Genomic DNA, 8,926 nt, shown 5'->3' with positions numbered 1-8,926 from the left:
ATAGCATATTCAAGAGCAGAGACATTACTTTGCCAACAAAGGTCTGTCTAGTCAAGGCTATGGTTTTTCCAGTGGTCATGTATGGATGAGAGAGTTGGACTGTGAAGAAAGCTGAGTGCCGAAGAATTGATGCCTTTGAACTGTGGTGTTGGAAAAGATTCTTGAGAGTCCCTTGGACTGCAAGGAGATCCCACCAGTCCATTCTAAAGGAGATCAGTCCTGGGTGTTCTTTGGAAGGATTGATGCTAAAGCTGAAACTCCAATACTTTGGCCACCTCATGTGAAGAGTTGACTCATTGGAAAAGACCCTGATGCTGGGAGGGATTGAGGGCAGGAGGAGAAGGGGACAACAGAGGATGAGATGGCTGGATGGCATCATGGACTCGATGGACATGAGTTTGGGTGAACTCCAAGAGTTGGTGATGGACAGGGAGGCCTGGCATGCTGTGATTCATGGGGTCGCAAAGAGTCAGACACAACTGAGCGACTAAACTGATGTATCTTTAAATTCACTCCTAAAAATGAATTCTTCGTCATGTAGATTTATACTAACGCAACAAAAATGCTCTAATGTTCAGACTTTTAAAAAATAATGGTAAACTGCTCTTCTACTGCTCTTATTCATCCTGAAGACACAAAATACAATAGCTAACTTTTAAATTAGGTATTTTATTTATTTACAGGTATTTTCAAGCATATATGAGAAAATAAGAGCTAGCAAAAATTAGATCAGCACACAGTGCCAATTGGCACACAATGGTAACATTAATTAAGCACCTACTACTATTGCAATATGGTCCAATCAACTCAACATTTTATCTAATGAAAGTGATAGTAAAAGATCAATTCCTGAGAATATGTGCTAGTTGTCTTGGTAGAATGTGTGTGTGTTAGTCATTCAGTAGTGTCTGACTCTTTGTGACTCCGTGGACTGTAGCTGGCCAGGTTCCCCTATCCATGGAATTCTCCAGGTAAGAATACTGGAGTGGGTTGCCATTTCCTTCTGCAGGGGATTTTCCTGAACCAGTGTTTCCTGCATTGCAGGCAGAAGCTTTACCATCTGAGCTACTAGGGAAGCCTGTCTTGGTAGAATAGCTCTCAAAATTTTCAATTAATAGTACAAAATACTACCACTCCCCTTTTAAAATAAAGCCTTCTTATCTTATTGCTCATTTTTTAATCTAGAGAAAAAGATTTTTTACAGATGGTGGATTCAACAAGTATTTATCTTGTGTAAACCCCACTAAAATGGCAATAAAAACATATGCCTTCCAGAACAAATAGAATAAAGGCAAAGATAACAGCAATAAAATCTTGGAAAGCTGGATAAGCATATATTTTAACAGACTTAATCTTATTTCACAAATTTCAGACCTTTTTCTAGTTAAAAAATTACATGACTATTTGTTAATTATAAAAACTCAGTACTCTGGGTATAATCTGGATGGTATAGAGAGGTTTTTTTAATATAATTTTCTAAATTTATCCATTTTGACTGTGCTGGGTCTTCGTTGCTGTTCGGGCTTTTCTCTAGCTGAGATGAATGGGGTCTACTCTCCAGTTGCCTTGTCATCGCTTCCCTTCTTGTTGAGCATGAATTCTAGGGAACGCCAGCCTCCAGAGTTGCAGCTCGGGAGTTCTAGTGCACCGGCTCAGTGGTGTGGCACAGGGGCTTAGTTGCTCCCCAGCACATGGAATCTTCCCAGATCAGGGGTAGAAGCTATGTCTCCTGCCTTCACAAGCAGATTCTTTATCACTGAGCCACCAGGGAAACTCAAACAGCATGTAGCTCCTCTTCTAATCTCGTAAAACAATATGGTTTAAAACTTGTGCATTTAATGCACTTATGCTGATTATCATGAATACTGCTATCAGATCAGATCAGATCAGATCAGTCACTCAGTCGTGTCTGACTCTTTGCGACCCCATGAATCGCAGCACCCAGGCCTCCCTGTCCATCACCAACTCCCGGAGTTCACTCAGACTCACGTCCATCGAGTCAGTGATGCCATCCAGCCATCTCATCCTCTGGCGTCCCCTTCTCCTCTTGCCCCCAATCCCTCCCAGCATCAGAGTCTTTTCCAGTGAGTCAACTCTTCACATGAGGTGGCCAAAGTACTGGAGTTTCAGCTTTAGCATCATTCCTTCCAAAGAAATCCCAGGGCTGATCTCCTTCAGAATGGACTGGTTGGATCTCCTTGCAGTCCAAGGGACTCTCAAGAGTCTTCTCCAACACCACAGTTCAAAAGCATCAATTCTTCAGCACTCAGCCTTCTTCACAGTCCAACTCTCACATCCATACATGACCACAGGAAAAACCATAGCCTTGACTAGATGAATCTTTGTTGGCAAAGTAATGTCTCTGCTCTTGAATATGCTATCTAGGTTGGTCATAACTTTCCTTTCAAGGAGTAAGTGTCTTTTAATTTCATGGCTGCAATCACCATCTGCAGTGATTTTGGAGCCCAGAAAAATAAAGTCTGACACTGTTTCCACTCTTTCCCCATCTATTTCCCATGAAGTGATGGGACCCGATGCTATGATCTTCATTTTCTGAATGTTGAGCTTTAACCCAACTTTTTCACTCTCCACTTTCACTTTCATCAAGAGGCTTTTTAATTCCTCTTCACTTTCTGCCATAAGGGTGGTGTCATCTGCATATCTGAGGTTATTAATATTTCTCCTGGAAATCTTGATTCCAGCTTGTGTTTCTTCCAGTCCAGTGTTTCTCATGATGTACTCTGCATATAAGTTAAATAAACAGGGTGACAATATACAGCCTTGATGAACTCCTTTTCCTATTTGGAACCAGTCTGTTGTTCCATGTCCAGTTCTAACTGTTGCTTCCTGACCTGCATACAAATTTCTCAAGAGGCAGATCAGGTGGTCTGGTATTCCCATCTCTTGAAGAATTTTCCACAGTTTATTGTGATCCACACAGTCAAAGGCTTTGGCATAGTCAATAAAACAGAAATAGATGTTTTTCTGGAACTCTCTTGCTTTTTCCATGATCCAGCGGATATTGGCAATTTGATCTCTGGTTCCTCTTCCTTTTCTAAAATCAGCTTGAACATCAGGAAGTTCATGGTTCACATATTACTGAAGCCTGGCTTGGAGAATTTTGAGCATTACTTTACTGGCGTTTGAGATGAGTGCAATTGTACGGTAGTTTGAGCATTCTTTGGCATTGCCTTTCTTTGGGATTGGAATGAAAACTGACTTTTTCCAGTCCTCTGGCCACTGCTGAGTTTTCCAAATTTGCAGGCATATTGAGTGCAGCACTTTCACAGCATCATCTTTCAGGATTTGAAATAGCTCAACTGGAATTCCATCACCTCCACTAGCTTTGTTCGTAGTGATGCCTTCTAAGGCCCACTTGACTTCACATTCCAGGATGTCTGGCTCTAGGTCAGTGATCACACCATCGTGATTATCTGGGTCGTGAAGATCTTTTTTGTATAGTTCTTCTGTGTGTTCTTGCCATCTCTTCTTAATATCTTCTGCTTCTGTTAGGTCCATACCATTTCTGTCCTTTATCGAGCCCATCTTTGCATGAAATGTTCCTTTGGTATCTCTAATTTTCTTTAAGAGATCTCTAGTCTTTCCCATTCTGTTGTTTTCCTCTATTTCTTTGCATTGATCGCTGAAGAAGGCTTTCTTATCTCTTCTTGCTATTCTTTGGAACTCTGCATTCAGATGTTTATATCTTTCTTTTTCTCCTTTGCTTTTCACTTCTCTTCTTTTCACAGCTATTTGTAAGGCCTCCCCAGACAGCCATTTTGCTTTTTTGCATTTCTTTTCCATGGGGATGGTCTTGATCCCTGTCTCCTGTACAATGTCATGAACCTCATTCCATAGTTCATCAGGCAGTCTATGTATCAGATCTAGGCCCTTAAATCTATTTCTCACTTCCACTGTATAATCATAAGGGATTTGATTTAGGTCATACCTGAATAGTGGTTTTCCCTACTTTCTTCAATTTCAGTCTGAATTTGGCAATAAGGAGTCCATGGTCTGAGCCACAGTCAGCTCCTGGTCTTGTTTTTGTTGACTGTATAGAGCTTCTCCATCTTTGGCTGCAAAGAATATAATCAATCTGATTTTGGTGTTGACCATCTGGTGATGTCCATGTATAGAGTCTTCTCTTGTGTTGTTGGAAGAGGGTGTTTGTTATGACCAGTGCATTTTCTTGGCAAAACTCTATTAGTCTTTGCCCTGCTTCATTCTGTATTCCAAGGCCAAATTTGCCTGTTACTCCAGGTGTTTCTTGACTTCCTACTTTTGCATTCCAGTCCCCTATAATGAAAAGGACATCTTTTTTGGGTGTTAGTTCTAAAAGGTCTTGTAGGTCTTCATAGAACCGTTCAACTTCAGCTTTTTCAGCGTTACTGGTTGGGGCATAGACTTTGATTACTGTGATATTGAATGGTTTGCCTTGGAAACAAACAGAGATCATTCTGTCGTTTTTGAGATTGCATCCAAGTACTGCATTTCGGACTCTTTGGTTGACCATGATGGCTACTCCATTTCTTCTGAGGGATTCCTGCCCGCAGTAGTAAATATAATGGTCATCTAAGTTAAATTCACCCATTCCAGTCCATTTCAGTTCGCTGATTCCTAGAATATCAACATTCACTCTTGCCATCTCTTGTTTGACCACTTCCAATTTGCCTTGATTCATGGACCTGACATTCCAGGTTCCTCTGCTATATTTAGGTTATTTTCTGCCACCTTATTTTTTGGCTCTTTAGACTTCTTTTCCATGTCTTTTCTTCCTCACTTCCTGCTCTCTATTGGAATTGGCTGGGCTTTTTTTTTTTTTCCTTCTTCCTCCTGGTTTTTAGTTTCTAAGTTATACATTCATTTTCCATTTCTTTAAACTGTTATTCTTATTATATTATTATGCATAAATTGGGAAGATTATTTTTTAGTATGCATTTATTATGCATACTTAATTTACAAAGTTAACATTATGGTGCTTTATGGTTTTTTAATTTTACATTTTGCTTAGAAAGCCTATTATTAAAGAATAAAAATGTTCTTTATTTCTTGTAGTAATTTTATAATTTTTATTTATATATTCTGATTGTTAATTCATCTACAGTTCTTTCTGTGTGGAGCTTCAGGGAGGGAATCTACCTTTATTTGTTTTCCAAATGGATAGCTAATAGTCTCAACCCTTTTTGCATTGTTCATCTTTTCCATATTAACTTAAAATATGATCTTTATCACAAAGTACATTTCCATTTAAATGTGGGTCTATTTCTGTGAGTTTTACTCTATTCCAATATACTTATCTCTCAAGGTATATTATCAAACTATCTTAACTACTCTTAATGGTCTAATATTTAATAGGGCAAATCCTTCTACTACCCATGACTCTGTAAAAGGAAAAAAAAATAAATTTCTCAATTGTCTATTCTTCTCCATATTCTCTCCTCATGTGTCAAGTCCTTACTGTCTGAAAAATTCCCATTGGGGTTTTGATTGAGGTTATGCTGAATTGAGAGATTAATAGGAGATATACAGTGACAGACTTTACTTTTTTGGGCTCCAAAATCACTGCAGATGGTGACTGCAGCCATGAAATTAAAAGATGATTGCTCTTTGGAAGAAAAGCTATGACCAACCTAGACAGCATATTAAAAAGCAGAAACATTACTTTGCCAACAAAGTTTCATCTAGTCAAATCCATGGTTTTTCCAGTAGTCATGTATGGATGTGAGAGTTGGACTATAAAGAAAGCTGAGCGCCGAAAAATTGATGCTTTTGAACTGTGGTGTTGGAGAAGACTCTTGAGAGTCTCTTGGACTGCAAGGAGATCCAACCAGTCCATCCTAAAGGAAATCAACCCTGAATATTCATTGGAAGGACTGATGCTGAAGCTAAAACTCCTATACTTTGGCCATCTGATTCGAAGAACTGACTCATTTGAAAAGACCCTGATGCTGGGAAAGATTGAATGCCAGAGAAGGGGACGGCAGAGGATGAGATGGTTGAATGTCATCACTGACTCAATGGACATGAGTTTGAGTAAACTCTGGGAGTTGGTGATGGACAGGGGGCCTGGCATGCTGCAGTCCACAGGGTCGCAAAAAGTCGGACACGACTGAGGGACTGAACTGAAACTGATTGACATCATTATAATATTTACTTCCCCACCCAAGATTTTATTCTTTCTTTACTTATTCAAAATGTTTTGAGTTATCTCTCCAGAAATATTTATAATTTTTTTCCATATAAGCCATGTATTTCATATTGGGTTTATATTCTTGTTATTTTTATAAATGAGATTTTCTTCCATTATAATTTTTCATTAGTTATTATTGGCATACAGGTAGATGTTGATTTTGTTTATCTTTTATTCAGCCATTTTATTGCACTCTCTTATTAATTCTAGTTAATATTTCATTGGTTGTCTCAAGATTATCTAAATAGGCAACCATTTTGCCTGCATGTGATTCTTGTCTCCTCCTTTCCAGTACTTAGCTCTCTTCTTCTATTGATACGTTGGCTAAGACATTTAGAACACTGTTGAATAGCAGCAGTTATAACAGATAGTATTATTGTTTTATTCACTAAAAACTTTCTAATGTTTCATAAGGTGTGATGTTCAATTAAGTTTTTTAATAGATGGCCTTCATAAAATTAATGCAATTTCCTTTTCTTAGCTTACAATAACTTTTATCAGAAATGAGAGTTGGTTTAATAAAAGTGTTTCAGCATCTTACAAGATTACCTTTTTATTAATATTATTTAGTTTTTCAGTATAGGAACATATTCCCTAATATCAACCACACTTGCGTTACTGGAATTAACCTTATTGGCTAACTCAATTCATTTACTGCAACAAAAATTTATGTATCTAATATATATCAAGCACTTTTCGGGGCACTTGGCATGTATTAGAGAACTGACAATGATTCCTCAGGAAACTAAGATGTCTATGACTTAGATGTCTATGATCTATTGCTGAATTTAAATCGTTAATATTTGACTAAGCATTTAATATTTATAAGTGAGGTTGATGTTAATTTTTCTTTTCTGTGCTATACTTTTTGCTTTCCTTGTCAAAGTTAGATTATAGAAATATATTGCAAGTATTTCACTATTTGCCATGCCATAGAATTGCATACCTAACAAATGAATTTATCTCTTCCTTAAAGGTTTTCTATAACCATACAATCATCTAGACCTGGGGTCTTCCTCTTAAAAATTTATTCTTATTGTGATGAAAAATATGAAATTTACTGTCTTAACCATCTTTAAGTGTACACTTCAATAGCAGTAAGTATATTCCCATTATTGTGCTCTTTTCCTTTTTAAATATATTTACTACCTTTTCAGTTGCTTCTATGGTTATTGGGCTATTAAGTTCTCTGTCTCTTATCAAGTCATTTTGGTTTGTATTTCCCTCAAAATTCTTTTGTTTCCCTTAGATTTTAAATTTACTGCTATAATGTAGTACACAATACATTCTTATGCTTTTTAGATACTTTTTCTGTGATTATGTCCCCTGTTCATTCCCACTGTTGGTTGTTGTTTTTTTTGTATTTCCTCCATCTTTCTTTTTATCAGACTTATCAAGGATGTCCATTTTATCGGTCTTTTGTTCAAAGAATCATTTTTAGGTATATTAGTCAAGTGTAATTTTTTTAAGCATAATTTTGTATTGTTTCTTTACAACTCCATTATCTCTTAATTCCATCCTTCTGCTTTTTTGAGGGGGGGGTGTTGATGTTCTTTGTCTAGCTTATTGAGTTTAACATTTGGTTCATTGATTTTCAACCTTTCATGTTTTCCAAGTGCATGTCTAAAGCTATATGTTTTCTTTTCTAATACTACTTTCTGCATGCTATAGGGAGAAGGCAATGGCACCCCACTCCAGTACTCTTGCCTGGAAAATCCCATGGATGGAGGAGCCTTGTAGGCTGCAGTCCATGGGGTCGCTAGGAGTCGGAAACAACTGAGCGACTTCACTTTCAGTTTTCACTTTCATGCATTGAAGAAGGAAATGGCAGCCCACTCCAGTGTTCTTGCCTGGAGAATCCCAGGGACGGGGGAGCCTGGTGGGCTGCCATCTATGGGGTCGCACAGAGTCGGACACAACTGAAGCGACGTAACAGCAGCAGCAGTGACCTTAAATCATCTCTGCTGCTGCTGTTGCTGCTGCTGCTACTACTACGTTGCTTCAGTCGTGTCCCACTCTGTGTGACCCCAGAGATGGCAGCCCACCAGGCTCCTCTGTCCATGGGATTTTCCAGGCAAGAGTACTGGAGTGGGGTGCCATTGCCTTCTCCGAAATCATCTCTGAAACACATTTAAACGTTAGTAATGAAGCATGCTATAAATCAGATTACTTGGCTCCCAATTCATTATTCTTTTCATTCTATCATGGTATTCTCTAAACTTGAGAGTTCCTCTGACCAGGAATTCTATAGTACCTGAATTTAAATTACTACATCACCGGGAAATAAAAGTCTTATTTCTCAACATTATGCCTAAATTAAGTTGTGGTGAGTCTGGATATTTCAATAATAACTGGAAATTAAAGGAAAAAAGCAATTTCACTGTTATTTGCATATTTCCTGTCATGAATGGAAGGAACTGTCATTTGCAGTACAGTGTTCTGGTATAAACTTAGATTCTGGTGTTCATATCTCCAGGTTCAAATCCCAGTTTTGTCACTTTCTAGCAGAAATCTTCTTAATCTCTCTAAGCTTCAATTTTCTCATTTTCCAAAAGAGGGTAACAAAATACCCTGGTGATCTAGTAGCTAGGACTCTGGGCTTTCACTGCCAAGGGTATGGGTTCAATCCCCCATTGAGGAATTAAGATCCTGTAAGCTCTGTGGCCCAACAAAAAATATGCTGTATTCAATTGCAAGGAAAGTATTCAGCACACGGCCTAAAACACACATGTGTAT

Source organism: Bos indicus, chromosome 3 (genome assembly GCF_029378745.1).
Source record: "Bos indicus isolate NIAB-ARS_2022 breed Sahiwal x Tharparkar chromosome 3, NIAB-ARS_B.indTharparkar_mat_pri_1.0, whole genome shotgun sequence".
Lineage (NCBI taxonomy): Eukaryota > Metazoa > Chordata > Mammalia > Artiodactyla > Bovidae > Bos > Bos indicus.
The sequence above is the reverse complement of the archived record's forward strand: the minus strand, read 5'-3'. Positions refer to the sequence as shown.